The sequence below is a fragment of the Carassius auratus genome, unplaced genomic scaffold (assembly GCF_003368295.1).
Source record: "Carassius auratus strain Wakin unplaced genomic scaffold, ASM336829v1 scaf_tig00217882, whole genome shotgun sequence".
Taxonomy (NCBI): Eukaryota; Metazoa; Chordata; class Actinopteri; order Cypriniformes; family Cyprinidae; genus Carassius; species Carassius auratus.
The window spans coordinates 24,356-41,601 of NW_020529289.1; the positions used below are offsets into that span (position 1 = coordinate 24,356).

The 17,246-nt window shown below is 36.5% G+C and overlaps 1 long non-coding RNA gene across 2 annotated transcripts; it reads left to right on the forward strand.

Annotated features, from left to right (window-relative positions):
- The first annotated feature begins 2,025 nt into the window (after positions 1-2,025).
- Positions 2,026-10,496, forward strand: LOC113104001 (uncharacterized). Of its 2 annotated transcripts, none has more exons than XR_003291804.1 (2): positions 2,026-2,083; positions 10,394-10,496. It is a non-coding gene; the product is annotated as an uncharacterized LOC113104001 (long non-coding RNA). The 2 variants fall into 2 exon arrangements; XR_003291805.1 differs by lacking the exon at positions 2,026-2,083 and adding an exon at positions 6,322-6,379.
- The last annotated feature ends 6,750 nt before the right edge of the window (positions 10,497-17,246 follow it).

Genomic DNA, 17,246 nt, shown 5'->3' on the forward strand with positions numbered 1-17,246 from the left:
TAGAAATAGACAGTATTTTATTAAAGTGTTTACTGTCTTTTGTCTTTAATACAGCTTCCAACCTTCTTAGAAAAGATTAATACAACTTTTGAATAGACATCAGTTACATTTAGTCTCTAACTTCTGCTGTGACTGCTGAATGTGATCATGTTTACTGACTACAAACTGAGGATTGAAGACTAATTAAAAAAAAAGTATATGCGTGTATGCCAGGTTTTTTGGCCAACTGGGTCTCTGAGTTTAGGTTAAGGAGGTTATGAATGAAGCTGGAGTTTCTCTGCGTCTGGAGAGCATCAGTGCAGAGGATCATTTTATAAAGTTAAAGACTATGAAGTGCAACACACACACCTCTGATACAATCTCAGAAAAAGTAGTCTGGGGTTTCATGACCCTTTAAAAACTAACTTCCCATCACCCTCACTGACTGTTACCAGTGATGCGCGGGTCAATATATAAACAACCCACACCTGACCAGTGTTTTAAACTAACCTGCCCGCAACTCGGACCGCAAAAAAATAAAAATAAAATATTGTAGCGTCATTGGGCCATAGATGTAGGAACTAGGGGTTTAAACAAAAAACTTAATATATTCTAATTTTCTCAAGAATTATAAAAAAAAATTGTCAATAAGCTCATAATTTGTACACAAATATTCTAGTCTGGCTATGTCGATTTGTATGTTTCTGCAAGTTCAGCAGACCGTGAGGTTCGGGTTTGTTCTGATCAGAGCTCGTGAGCGGAGAGCACATTTCTGAATATTCACTCATTCCGGGGGGTCTCGCTCAACCCAAAATGGCCTGCTGGTTCCAAAATATGTGGAATAAGGGCTGCCTCCAACTAATTTTTTTTTTTTTTTAAATTTCTAGTCGACTAGTTGTTGTTCATTTAAGCCATTCGTGGACAAATCACATTCTTATATTAGTTGAATTACTTATAGGCTATAGCCTACAGGATAATAAGCGTTATGACCGCACGCATAAAGCTTGCCACAAAGAACTGGTTAAAGTAATGATTATGAATGTCTAAATTAGCAAGGAGACATTTAATTGTTTAGTAATAAACTGGTGTTTTCTGTGTCGCTGTAAAGATGAAGTGGACGATGCGGACTCGCCATGAACGCCAGAGAGAAATGCACATTTCATTTGAATTACATCATCAGAGAGTAGCCTGTTTATTTTGTTTTGAATATTTTCATTTAAAAGTAGTCATTTCATTTCAGTAGTCATATTTCTCAAATCTGCGAGGCGCAAGGTGAGTTTCAGCATCCTCCAGTTCACATCAATGCAAGTGATCGTTCCAGCACCTCATTACATTGTCTGCTATATATTTGCTTCTTATTTATTAAATACGGGCAACTGATTGATAAAACACTGATCCTCACCTTTTCTCTTGCATCCGCTCATTTTTGGATCAACCCGTGATAGCTTGTTTTTTGCACTATATATATATAGCTGATCAAGTCACTGGACAGAGCAGAGCGAATGCATTTACGTTGTAGTGATGTACAGACCAGAATCAGTTTAAACACAAACACACAGCAGTCAGGACTTTTATTTTAGAGAATATGATCAGTTTTAGACAAAAGATGAAATAAGAATTATATGACAGAAATAAAAAAATATGAAAGATGTTAACACCTTTCACACAAAGTTGTTGGGAATTAAAACTTCATTGTATTTCTATCAAGAATCAGCACAAATTTTACATAAATCATGAGAAGTGTCAATTATTTGATTAAATGAACAACTTATTTGTTTTTCTGTTTTGAAGACCAACTTGTCTTCTATCTTCTCTCTTTCTGTCAATGTAGATTAAGATGCTGTGATTTGACAGATGAAGGTTGTTCTGCTGTGACTTCATGAACATAACGTGTCTGATTCATTGTGTTTTCTCTTTCTGTCTTCAGTCTGCGTGGATGCAGTATTACAGAGAAACAGTGTCTCATCCTGACTTCAGCTCTGAAATCAAACCCATCACACCTGAGAGAACTGAACCTGAGCGGGAATAAACTACTAGGAGACTCTGGAGTGAAACACCTCAGTGATCTACTGATGAACACACAATTCAAGCTGGAGAAACTAGAGTTAGTATCATTATACTCTACAGCAGTTACACTGAGATTGATTTATCAGGGTACATAATTTATTTCCAAAAATGAATGGATCCTTGTGATCTTTAATGAAAATAACTATCACTTTCTCTCATAAACACATCTATTCTCTCGTCTGATGATGTGAAGGAGTGAAAACCTGTCAGTCACATGAGATCACAGCAATAACAAACAATTATCAGCTTTTCATCTAAAATTAATTCCTGAACTGCATTAAAAATAAATATAAAACTGGATCACAAAATGTACTTGTTGACTGTAAACTACAATCTTAACATGTCTTGACGTAAATTTGAATTTTCTTGATTTGTTACATTTAAACAATATATATTTTATTGTAAAGTGTTCTGTAGTTAATCTTGTAGCTTAATTACATCACAAATCACAAACCTTTTTTTTGGTCTGACTAAAGATTCTCCAGACTTGAAATGTAACTAATATCCTCAAATCCTAGTTTTGTTTTTGTTTTAGTTTATGGCTGTGTAATTATTTATTTTGTATTCAAGGTGTAGCAACATTTTATTAATTGCTCTGTATGATGTTTACTCAAAATTAATTTAACTTACACATGAACATAACGTGTCCGATTCATTGAGATGAAATAAGAATTATATGATAGACATAAAAAGATATGAAAGATTTTAGCACCTTTCACACAAGGTTGTTAGGAATTAAAACTTCATTGTATTTCTATCAAGAATCTGGAGAAATTGTACATAAATCATGAGAAGTGTCAATTATTTGATTAAATGAACAACTTATTTGTTTTTCTGTTTTGAAGACCAACTTGTGGAAAATTATCCAAAGGTGTTCAGACACTCTTCCTCTGTTTTTTGTTTTATCAAGACATTGTGACTTTATTAAATAGTGTTCTTCTATCTTCTCTCTTTCTCTCAATGTAGATTCAGATGCTGTGGTTTGACAGATGAAGGTTGTTCTTCTGTGACATCATGAACATAACGTGTCTGATTCATTGTGTTTTCTCTTTCTGTCTTCAGTCTGTGTGGATGCAGTATTACAGAGAAACAGTGTCTCATCCTGACTTCAGCTCTGAAATCAAACCCATCACACCTGAGAGAACTGAAGCTGAGCTGGAATGAACTACTAGGAGACTCTGGAGTGAAACATCTCAGTGATCTACTGATGAACACACAATTCAAGCTGGAGAAACTAGAGTTAGTATCATTATACTCTACAGCAGTTACAGTCAGATTAAAGATTACTGTTTACTTTCAGGAAAAGGAAAGGAAAGGATGTGACGTGTGGCCAAGTATAGTGTCCTATACTCTGAACATGTGCTCTGCATTTAACACACACACACTCACACACAAACACACACACTCACACACACACTCACACACACACATGTTTGTTTTTGTGTAAAGTGTGTTCATCCCATAGGCGTAATGGTTTTTATAATGTAGAAACTGTATATTCTATCGCCATTCACTAACCCTACACCTAACCCTAACCCTCACAGGAAACTTTGTGCTTTTTTACTTTCTCAAAAAAACTAATTCTGTATGATTTATAAGCGTTTTGAAAAATGGGGACATGGGTTATGTCCTCATAAGTCACCCTCTCCTTGTAATACCTGTGTCATACCCATGTCATTATACAGAGTTGTGTCCTGATATGTCATAAAAACATGCCCACCGGGAAGACACACACATACACTGAACACACACACACACACACCCTGAACACACACACATACACACACACACACACACACACCGTGAACACACACACACTGTGAACTGTACAGTAAAGAAAGTGTTTATTGGTGATAAAATACTCTTAAAATGTATGGTGTTTATGGTCATATAATAAGGTTTTTGGTAATGTTTTATTTATTGCACTGTATGTTGTTAACACATGATGAATTACTCACACATGAACATAACGTGTCTGATTCATTGTGTCTTCTCTTTCTGTCTTCAGTCTGAGTGATTGCAGTATGACAGAGAAACAGTGTCTCATCCTGACTTCAGCTCTGAAATCAAACCCATCACACCTGAGAGAACTGAACCTGAGCGGGAATAAACTACTAGGAGACTCTGGAGTGAAACACCTCAGTGATCTACTGATGAACACACAATTCAAGCTGGAGAAACTAGAGTTAGTATCATTATACTCTACAGCAGTTACACTGAGATTGATTTATCAGGGTACATAATTTATTTCCAAAAATGAATGGATCCTTGTGATCTTTAATGAAAATAACTATCACTTTCTCTCATAAACACATCTATTCTCTCGTCTGATGATGTGAAGGAGTGAAAACCTGTCAGTCACATGAGATCACAGCAATAACAAACAATTATCAGCTTTTCATCTAAAATTAATTCCTGAACTGCATTAAAAATAAATATAAAACTGGATCACAAAATGTACTTGTTGACTGTAAACTACAATCTTAACATGTCTTGACGTAAATTTGAATTTTCTTGATTTGTTACATTTAAACAATATATATTTTATTGTAAAGTGTTCTGTAGTTAATCTTGTAGCTTAATTACATCACAAATCACAAACCTTTTTTTTGGTCTGACTAAAGATTCTCCAGACTTGAAATGTAACTAATATCCTCAAATCCTAGTTTTGTTTTTGTTTTAGTTTATGGCTGTGTAATTATTTATTTTGTATTCAAGGTGTAGCAACATTTTATTAATTGCTCTGTATGATGTTTACTCAAAATTAATTTAACTTACACATGAACATAACGTGTCCGATTCATTGAGATGAAATAAGAATTATATGATAGACATAAAAAGATATGAAAGATTTTAGCACCTTTCACACAAGGTTGTTAGGAATTAAAACTTCATTGTATTTCTATCAAGAATCAGGAGAAATTGTACATAAATCATGAGAAGTGTCAATTATTTGATTAAATGAACAACTTATTTGTTTTTCTGTTTTGAAGACCAACTTGTGGAAAATTATCCAAAGGTGTTCAGACACTCTTCCTCTGTTTTTTGTTTTATCAAGACATTGTGACTTTATTAAATAGTGTTCTTCTATCTTCTCTCTTTCTCTCAATGTAGATTCAGATGCTGTGGTTTGACAGATGAAGGTTGTTCTTCTGTGACATCATGAACATAACGTGTCTGATTCATTGTGTTTTCTCTTTCTGTCTTCAGTCTGTGGAGATGCAGTATTACAGAGAAACAGTGTGTCATCCTGACTTCAGCTCTGAAATCAAACCCATCACACCTGAGAGAACTGGACCTGAGCTGTAATAAACTACTAGGAGACTCTGGAGTGAAACACCTCAGTGATCTACTGATGAACACACAATTCAAGCTGGAGAAACTAGAGTTAGTATCATTATACTCTACAGCAGTTACAGTCAGATTAAAGATTACTGTTTACTTTCAGGAAAAGGAAAGGAAAGGATGTGACGTGTGGCCAAGTATAGTGTCCTATACTCTGAACATGTGCTCTGCATTTAACACACACACACTCACACACAAACACACACACTCACACACACACTCACACACACACATGTTTGTTTTTGTGTAAAGTGTGTTCATCCCATAGGCGTAATGGTTTTTATAATGTAGAAACTGTATATTCTATCGCCATTCACTAACCCTACACCTAACCCTAACCCTCACAGGAAACTTTGTGCTTTTTTACTTTCTCAAAAAAACTAATTCTGTATGATTTATAAGCGTTTTGAAAAATGGGGACATGGGTTATGTCCTCATAAGTCACCCTCTCCTTGTAATACCTGTGTCATACCCATGTCATTATACAGAGTTGTGTCCTGATATGTCATAAAAACATGCCCACCGGGAAGACACACACATACACTGAACACACACACACACACACCCTGAACACACACACATACACACACACACACACACACACCGTGAACACACACACACTGTGAACTGTACAGTAAAGAAAGTGTTTATTGGTGATAAAATACTCTTAAAATGTATGGTGTTTATGGTCATATAATAAGGTTTTTGGTAATGTTTTATTTATTGCACTGTATGTTGTTAACACATGATGAATTACTCACACATGAACATAACGTGTCTGATTCATTGTGTTTTCTCTTTCTGTCTTCAGTCTGTGTGGATGCAGTATTACAGAGAAACAGTGTCTCATCCTGACTTCAGCTCTGAAATCAAACCCATCACACCTGAGAGAACTGAACCTGATCTGGAATAAACTACTAGGAGACTCTGGAGTGAAACACCTCAGTGATCTACTGATGAACACACAATTCAAGCTGGAGAAACTACAGTTAGTATCATTATACTCTACAGCAGTTACAGTCAGATTAAAGATTACTGTTTACCTTCATAAATCTGAATAACTTTCCTTCTCCTCAAAACTGTCATGAATCCTGTCTGTGGTCTTCCGTCCGCTCTCCACCAGAGGTCCTCCTCCTGTTATATTGACTCACACTACACAGACTGTTATGTGTCCCCCGGACTACATTTCCCATCATCCATTGCACTGATTAACCATAACTGAAGATGATTCATCTGTGATTATGAACATGATATTGCATAACTTGACAGTGATATATTGCATATCTGTGTTTTAAATGCTGCTCCATCTAAAATCACATCAAATCACAATCAGGACCCCCCACCCCCCCCACCCCCCCCTCATCTGAGGGTTGCCCCCCTTAAAAATTTGATTAAGAACCATGTGTTGTATTGTAAAAAACTATGTTTTATACTTTGAATAATAGTGTAAATATTAAAATAACAAACACAAACGGGGCAAAAATGTGTTTTATATTTATAAATATTTTGAGTCTCTCCTCCGCTGCCTCACAGTGCTTTGATCCATGTGCCTTTTTTTTTTCTTTTTTTTTTTACATATGCCTTTTTTTACATCACACACACACACACACACACACACGAGTTCGCTGAGAGAGAAGAAAGTCAATAGTGGACAAAAAAGGGTTGCCAGGTTTTCAAAACAAAATCTGCCTCCTCAAAAATAGCCCAAACTAACCGTGTTTCGAGGTGGTCCCTTGGTAAAAATCACATTCCGGGCTTAAATACACATTACTGGGGTCACTTCAATATGCTAAAACAGTGACAAAGTTGCCCATTTCCATGAGAAAACTGTGAACTTGGTAACACTGTGAATAGTAATGTCTACAACGTACACAAGAGCTCTCTCCCTGCTGCACAATTATTTTCTGACACAGGTTATTCGTCCAATCCAATTGCGTATTGTACTCATTATTGTATTAATTTTTTTTGTTAAACAAAATCAATTCAATCAAACATTTTTTTTTTGAGTATCGATTCTTTCGATTCTCACATCAGTATCGATATATTGATATTTCAGATCGATACGCCCTTCCCTAGCGAGATCCAAGCGGACAGAACGGCAAAACTAACTGAATTGTAAATGCCATCATTTAGAATTAAACAAACTTGTTTTTGATGACCCATGCTGACACAAAAAAGTTAATTGTGAAATGTTTGCACTTTGTAAAGTGACGGCAGTTCAAGCATTTTCATAATCTTTCATTTGTATAAAAAGTAGTGGTGGGCCGTTATCAGCGTTAACGTGCTGCGCTAACGTAAGACTCTTATCGGGCGATTAAAAAAAAATATCGCCGTTAATCTATTCTCAAAGTTGGGTTGAGAGCTGGGTCTATACTAGACGAGCTATGAGGACTTTCACTTTGATATTTTAGCACGGATGTATACCTAGCCGAATCTGTAGGGGGCGAGAACGAGTCTTTAAACCTGTGTGTTTCCCTCTTGTGAAATTACCACATCAAACGTGACGTGCTAACATGGATGCAGCTGAAGCCACCGGGTTTGCTTCAGGGAATTTCTTTTTTTTTTTTTTTAAACTTCCCAATGGAAACCTCGACAAGACGCACGCCTGTTTCACATATAATCCGTCTGCAGTGTGTATGCAGTCTGTGGGCGTTACGTATGTGGTGCTGAAGCAGCACCGACGCATTGTGCTTTCAGACAGGACGCGTTTGCAGTCCGCTACTCGGTATGTTCAGAATCTGAATCTGAATCAGAAAGAGCTTTATTGACAAGTATGCTTGTGCATACAAGGAATTTGTTTTAGTGACATAAGCTTCCAGTACACAGAGACAACAACACACAGACACATTTTTTTTTTAAATAAATAAGTGTATAAACAATTGTGCTATAAATGATAATGGAATAGAATTGAGTAAGATGCAGCGATGTACTAGGATGGAGGGGTAACAAATAAATAAGGATATTGCACATTTTTATTGCATAAGTGGGGAACATTTAACTGTTCATGAGGTAGATTGCCTGGGGGAAGAAACTGTTCTTGTGCCTTGCTGTTCTGGTATTTGCGGCTCTGAGGCGTCGGCCAGATGGCAAAAGTTCAAAGATGGGGTGACTTGGATGTGAGGGATCCAGAGTGATTTTCTGAGCCCTTTTCCTCACTCTGGATTTATACAGTTTTTGAAGGGTGGGCAGGGGAGCCCCAATAACCCTTTCGGCAGTCCGAACAGTTCTCTGTAGTCTTCTGATGTCTGATTTTGTTGCTGAACCAAACCAGACAGTTATTGAAGTACACGTGCACTGCTGCAGACGCATCGCTCCTGGAACACACTAACAGACCGCAACCGCGTGAACGCTGGAATCCGTTAACATGGGTGCGTAAAAAAAAAAACGCAACGCATATGCACTGCAGACGGATTATGTGTGTAATCGGCGTAAGGTTGTTTGCACCTTGTGCAATGTGGAATTCGTTTACATCTTTTTCAAGCAGTTTTTGATGCATTTTGGAAACAGGAAATGAGCCCCTGGTCTAATGCTCCACCTGTCTTGAGAAATCCCTTCTAAAAGACTTACTTTTAGTCATTATTTTATTTGGGTAGCACACATATTCTGAATGCCTTCAGCAGAATTCAAATGAGCCATTTTAATCTAAATTAATCTAGATTAATTCCAAGATTACAGTGAGATAAATCTAGATAATAAAAAAAATCATCTATGCCTACCACCAATAAAAAGACTTTGATTCTTGAACTCATTCTTGTAAAGTACGGCCACAGTTGTCACCGGAAAAAACTTTTACCCTGCAAGCGCCAATCCGAAAGCCAGAAACATGGCAGTGTGAAAAAGGCTAATCGTGCAGAACCTGTGCAAGCACGGCTCTTAATGGTATATTTGTTTGTTGTTGTCTCATACTTTTAGATATGCTGTTGTTCATAAATGCTACTACTTCTGTTAGCTTGTAATATAAAGGTTTGTTCTGATGAAAGCTTTAATACAGCTCAGCAACCACACGTGTGTCCATGTGGAATGCTTCTCATTGCTATGTGGAAATAAGTGTTTAAATAGAACAGTTTGTTGGAGCTGAAAGAGAGAGAGAAAGTAATGCAGAGCTTGTGCAGAGTGACGCAAGGAACAGTATTAAGAGCCGCTGCTATAGAACATTGATTTTGAAACTTGTGAATCCATTAGAATCTTTAAAAGATAGAATCGCGATTTATATATGAACATATTTTTACGTGCACCCCAAGATTTCTCTTCCTCATCTCTAAAGCAGCACAGCATGGCCTCGCCCCCTTCATCACATGTTCCCGGGGGCGGGGTTTATCTGGGTTTGTGATGTAACGGACTTGGGAAAAAGCTTGTTGTTGTCCAGGGATAGGCAACATTGGTCCCTGAGTGCCGCTGTCCTGAGTTTAGCTCTAACCCTAATCAAACACACCTGAACAAATTCATCAGGTCTTCAGGATTCAGACAAGTGAGGCTTTTTTTCAGGGTTGGAGCTAAACTCTGCAGGACTTCGGCACTCCAGGACTGCCGTTGCCTAGCCCTGTTGTAGTCTAGATTTGTGCTTTTAGTTTGTATACAGTACAGTTTGTCATCTAAAATAGTAATTGTGCATTAACAGCTGTCAAACATGTCGGTCCACAAATGCGCGTTCTGAACTAATTTACTGCGCATTTCTCATTTAGGTCACGCATGCGCACCCGCAGAACACTTATGTGCACCACGAGTATATTCAATCAGTTTATTATTCTTATTATTTATTATACAATTAACAAAAAGCTACTTGTGCATCATTGCTCTTTTGTTGATTATGATTGCTTCAGTTGTCCTCATTTGTAAGTCACTTTGGATAAAAGTGTCTGATATATGACTAAATGTAAGGTTTTGTAAATGTTACATTTTTTACCTTTTTTATTATTGCAGTGTATGTTGTTAACACATGATGAATTACTCACACATGAACATAACGTGTCTGATTCATTGTGTTTTCTCTTTCTGTCTTCAGTCTGCGTGATTGCAGTATGACAGAGAAACAGTGTGTCATCCTGACTTCAGCTCTGAAATCAAACCCATCACACCTGAGAGAACTGAACCTGAGTCTGAATGAACTACTAGGAGACTCTGGAGTGAAACACCTCAGTGATCTACTGATGAACACACAATTCAAGCTGGAGAAACTAGAGTTAGTATCATTATACTCTACAGCACTTACAGTCAGATTAAAGATTACTGTTTACTTTCAGGAAAAGGAAAGGATGTGACGTGTGGCCAAATATAGTGTCCCATACTCTGAACATGTGCTCTGCATTTAACACACACACACACACACACACACACACACACACACATCTGAGGAACAGTTGGGGTTCAGTTCTTGCTCGAGGGTCTCATCTCAGTCGTGGTGTTGAAGGTAGAAGAGAGCGCTGGATATTCACTCTCTCCACCTACAATCCCTGCTGGACCTGAGACTCGAACCCACAACCTTCAGCTTACAAGCCTGACTCTCTCACCATTAGACCACGACTGACCGATAAAACAAAACCATAAGAAAAGATTAACAAAGTAGATTCAGATATAGGATCAACTATAGAACTACTTAAAATCATATTAAAATAAGTTAATATAATAAGTTTATTATTAGTTTATTATAATATAATAATAAAATAATATAATAAGGTTTTTGGCAATGTTTTATTAATTATTACACTGTATGATGTTAACAGATAATGAATTACTCACAGATGATCATAACGTGTCTGATTCATTGTGTTTTCTCTTTCTGTCTTCAGTCTGTGTAGATGCAGTATTACAGAGAAACAGTGTCTCATCCTGACTTCAGCTCTGAAATCAAACCCATCACACCTGAGAGAACTGGACCTGAGCGGGAATCAAATAAAAAACACAGGACTGAATCACTTATGTGACGTACTGAAGGATTCACACTGTAAACTGGAGAGATTGAGGTCAGTAACATTCACAGACAAGAATCAAAATGATGAAAATCACTTTGTTTAACTCTTATGTGCTGTTCAGGGTCTTTTGAGACCCCAAATGATGTTTGCTGAAATAAAAACAGTTTCCTTTATCTAAATGACATGAGACTTTGTACGGTTGTCAACACTTGGTGCTCTACAAACAGAAAATTAAATTGGATTGATATCTGGTTGTGTGTTAGTGTGAAAAACTTCACTCTCTGGAGACCCATATTGAAATTAATAGAAACATTATAAAATCAATACTTTTTTCTTAATTTATCAAATAAAATCAATAAATCCACCACAATTCAGACCACAAAAATGAATTGGCAATCCTTCCACACATTCACAATGCAGAACGATTACACACACATACAAATGATGCTACATAATTAGGCATCACTTTTAGGTACTTTTATAATCCTGTTAATCATTTTTGGATTTTGATAACATTAAGTTAATAATGTGTTTTAATGTTCCGTTTAGGGCTGTAGCTATCGAATATTTTAGTAATCGAGTATTCTACCAAAAATTCCATCGATTAATCGAGTAATCGGAATAATTGAGAGAAAATAAGACTCCTGGGGCTCTTAAAATGAACAAATAAGTTTCCTTTTTTAGAATTTTTTTTTTACTTTTTAAATGCATAAAATGCATTGCATACATCAAAAATAAACATTTAATTATTACCCATTGTTTCTCTGTCTGTACTCGTAATGTGAACAATGACAATAAAGTTGACAGATGAATTAAGTTCATTTAAGTGCCATTCAGTTGGGGTTTAAAATAAAGCATTTTCTGAGATGCACATTAAACATTAAACACATAAAACATTAATTTAATTTATCTTTTAATTATTAAAAATAAAGCAAACTTAACTTTTTGGTAAACAAAGGGGATTTACTATTAAAAATAAAACATGGAAGAAATGTTGTGTGATTAAACCTTAAAAAAAAAAAAACGGACTTTTATTTTGACGGGTCGACGTACCTTTACAGTTCTTTGTATTGTGATGTGACAACGGTCAAATGCTCATGAAGTGACTGTCAGTGCAGTTCTGGAGATGTTGTTCATGTGTTCACGTCCTTATTTAGTGAGACAGTACGGGCGCTTCAGAGTGTGTGATAAAGGAACTCGCACTTCTGCTCCATTCATTAACAGAGACACACAGAACATGCAGGATTCATATTTAAATAGACTGTTCCGGCTTAATATTTACAGATATTAGTCCATATTTGATTTGATGTAAGTGCAATGACCTATTTTTGATTAATTCATTCACAATTTGTCAAATTTCGTGCCATTCCGCATTAAACTGTTAAACTCCGTTTTTATGACTGGATTCCGCGATTCCCTCCGCGTTTTCTGCATCGCGGAAATCATATGGCCCTAGTTGTTGTATGCCAGCTCTATCTTGCAATGGACACACGCCACGACGTTCTCTTCACGTTTGCCCGCGCGCTCTAATCAAAACACTGCTGACTCCTTGCAGTATCTCGGATGCAGCGCTTGCGTCTCCTTCCACTTTGTGGGTGACGTAAACGCAATGTGTCACATTAAAAAAATCATTGCGAAAGAACCTGACGTGAGATTTAAAATAAATTAAAAGAGGCTTCGAGGCAGAGGAATTTGCCTCGATCATTTTTTGTAATCGAGTAACTCGAGGAATCGTTTCAGCCCTAGTTCCGTTTAATTAATTCAATACAATTATTCACTTAATCTTTCATTTTTGGCCACCTTATTGCGATAGAAATGCTAGCTTCTATAATTTCTTTAACAAAAACATGTGGACATCACTACCCTTACAAAAACTAATCCTTGTTTTTATTGAAGTAAAATTTTCTTGTGTTTCATTTCTGAACTATAAAATTAATCAGACCACTGTATTAGTAAAATCATAGCCATAGGCAACTGTCTAGGTACAATTGTAAATTTATTTGCTAATAATAATTGTTTTATTTTTACTTGTTCATTAAATTTTTTGAATGCTACTGCTAAATACTACTGTACCTGCAAAACACTGTTTATTTGTATTAGTGTATTATGTGTATTTGTAATGTGTATCTTTGTTCTATTTGTTTTTTAATAACAAAGATAAAATAATGACACAGATTTTTTTATGTTTATAGGTGGCTAATTGAGCAAAGTGCTTCCATTTATTTTATTATTAGTATTAGTATTAGTTCAAGAATAAAATAAAAATACCGGAATCGGCAAATAGCCAAAGCTGCGGCATCTAAAGTGAAAAAGTGGTATTGGGACGTCCCTAGTGACAACCTGTTACGAACTTGAAAGTGTCTAGGGCATGTACCGCAACATTTATATATTAACGTACTGCTGAAGGTGGGGGTATGGTGGAAGAACACATGACAGACTCTTTTTAAAGGGAAAAACAAACTGGGCTTTATTCACAACCAGCCAAAAGGCCACTGGACCCAGTCAAAACAACAATAATGTGCGCTTTGTACAATGTGATATAAACAAAGACAAACAACAAACCAACAATAAATGGGAAAAGAACAAAAAGTGGCGCCAAAGGAAAGAACAAAATATAACAAAACAATCCTTAATCTAAACCTAATCTAACCAAAACAAAAATGTAGAACACAAACCGAAATCTTCAGTGCATCCGGCACCCTAACTAAATTACCTATAAAACAGAAATACAAAGGATGGCGCTCACTTCTTACCTAGTGTGTCTAACAAATCATCTGCTACGGGTGCAGTGTATATCGCGATATACTAACCTGCGTTCTCTTCCCAGAATGGCAGTTTTTAACAGATATCTCCGAGCTAATGAAAAGCTAGACGCAAACTAATCTCGCCCATGTTAAGGCGTAACAAATACTTAGAAACACAAGGCACATAGCACACAACTTAATTCGCGGGCAGAAACAGTCAAAACCTCAGTTTACAGCAGATAAACTCATTCCGCTGCAAAGCGCTCGATTTACTACAGAGGAGTTCTCAATGTGCTCCGGAGAGAAAGCATGAATGAACACGTAACCCCTTTTAACCAGCTGGGCAGCCTCCGATTGGCTCTGAAGCGGAGCTTTAATGATGACTGACGTCCAACTCGGCCAATCACAGCAACCTGTGAGCAGAGAGAGTAAACTAGAGACAAAGAAAAGATAATGAACACAACAACCGACACGTGCACAGATCAACGAAAACAGAATACGCGTGGAGCGTAACACAACCCTTCAACACGATCACAATGCAGAACACTCACATACATCCCCAAAAAACAACCATAGACATTAATGGGAAAATGTATGATTTTTTGTTACATAATTTTTTCAAAAATGTCAGTCACAACACAGATAACACAAACAGTCTGAAGAGCTGACACCAGCAGATCCACGATGGAGGAAAAACACGCCATGTTTTCCCAATTAATCACAATTAGGTGGGTCTTTTTTAAAGTGAGTTTTACATAAAGAGCTCTTTATATATAAAAACCTATATAATATATTTGTAATTTATTTTTATACATTTTATCATAAATATCATAAATCCTTAAAACTACACAAATGTGGAGTAAAAACATTAATAAACCGAGTAAAATTACATTTGTTTAAAAAAACAAAATGTCGTTTTGCTGGCTGTGTTCTCTGGAGAGCCCAAACTTCACGAGTGTCGTCCCCAAACGAACAGCACATAAGAGTTCAACAAAACACTTTATACTCAATATCTCATGATGAATGTGTTCACATTATATTTTGTGAAAGATTCTTCATCTTAATGATTTGTTTGTAAGATGATCTCTCTTCCTCTGTTTGTCTCTTTCTAGTCTTCGTGACTGTGGCATTACAGATGTTTCTTCTTTAACTCAGTCTTTGACAAACACAAAAGCTCTGCAGTTTCTAAAAGAGCTTGATCTGAGATTCAATACGATTGGAGACTCAAAGCAGAAGCTCATTGATGTGCTACGAGACTCAAACTGTGAACTGAGGTGAGTAAACTTCACTTTGTGATATTAAAGAGATTAATTTACCTCTGATATGTGAACAAATATATACTTTCAGTTATTAGTGAAAAGAGTTGATCAAATGATCATCAAGCTTTATTTCAAAGGGTTTGTGTCAGAATGAAATGTAAAGTTGATACAAATGTTGAACACAAAGGAGGAAAGAGAAGAAAAGCAGACTGTCACAGCTTTCTACAGCAACAGCTGCTTTATTAATGAGATCAGTAATAGTGAATCATTAGAGTTTGAAATAGATTTGTTCAGATTGTAGGAAAACGCTGGTAAAATCAGAGCAGATTCAGCTTCAGCTCACAGTCGTCCAGCATCACATGATCAATGTCTCTGTCTCTTGTGTGTTTTTACTTTGACAAGCAACACGTCACATTACTTTACACTTACTTTCTGTAAGAGATAATGTCCCTCCAGCCGCTTGTTATCACAGAATAAACCCGACAGGGTGATCAGGACTTGTGTCCTCCTGAAGAGACTTATTCTGTGATAACATCCGGCTGCATCTGCATTATCACACTTATTATATGCTTTCTTGACACACAAGTGAAGAATTAGACACAATTTAGATTCAGCTAAACACTTCTGCTCAGTTAGCAACAACTTTGATTACAGGATTTTAATGTAACTTGAAATATAGTAACTAATTAGTACTTTATTCCAATGAACTCTGATTATCTTCGGTTCGATTCCCCGGGAACACATGATAACTAAAAATTGATAGCCCAGAATGCACTGTAAGTCGCTTTGGATAAAAGCGTCTGCTAAATGAATAATAATCTTCTCTTCAAACCTCACAGCTTGAGTTCAATCACCAGAAGCTGCTAAATGCTGTATCTCATAAAGTGAAGTGATCTTGAGAGGAGCAGTAAACATCAGCTGAAGATCCACAGAAGAGCTTCACTACTGTGTCTATGAGGAGAAATAAATGTGTGATAAATGTGTAAATGTGATCCATACAGGTGAAGAGACTCAGACTTTACAATCAAATAATGCAGCATGTGTGTTAGAAACATGATATTGAATGATTAATGTTGCTTTAGTATTCAAGCAGATGATCATTGTGTTTAATGTAAAGCTGGAACAGAGGAGGAAGAAGCTCAGATGAGTCTGTCTGGATCTTCAGTTTAATAATATTTCTATTAAACTCATTCATAATGATTCAGATGTTTAAATTTTATTGTCAAGTGCAGCACTTACATGTATCAAAAGATATAAAGCAAATCTACAATGTGTGAACTTAAAACATTTCCATGATACAAATATTCTACATCTACCGTGTCAGTATTAGATAAAGTATAAATGTGAGTAAGTAGTTAGCTCAAGGCAATATCAGCGCTGGTTCTGGAGCCGGAGAGCTCTTCAGCATCTGATTTAATCATCACTTCAGTCTTTTATAGACAGCAGGTGGATCCAGTGGTGGACAGTAAATCAGGGAATGTGACTCATCCCAGGACACGTCTGTTGCTGAAGTCACCTCCACCCAATTCATGACTCCTCCAGACTGATAAACTCTTTTGCTCTTTCAGTTGTTAATAAATTAAAATCCTTAGACTGTGGACAGGTAAAATAATCAAATGGAGTATCAAGGCATTCACTGTCTCTATCATCTTTCCCTGAATCCCTCTCTCTCTCTCTCTCTCTCTCACTCTGCTCATCGAGTTTCTCTGCAATATGAAATAAGCACTTTCAATAATCTATATTAATTATGCAGCCATCGATTGTATATGTCCCCATGATCACAGTCCTCTACTGATGATCTTATAAATCATAAAGCACATATTTTTCTAGGAGTATTTTTCTAAGTTATAGTTAGGTTTGTGCTCTGACTCAAAAGCTGAAGTGTCTTGTTCAACAGCAGGATCACTTACAGCACTAGTGATAATGTTGCTTCCTTCATCACC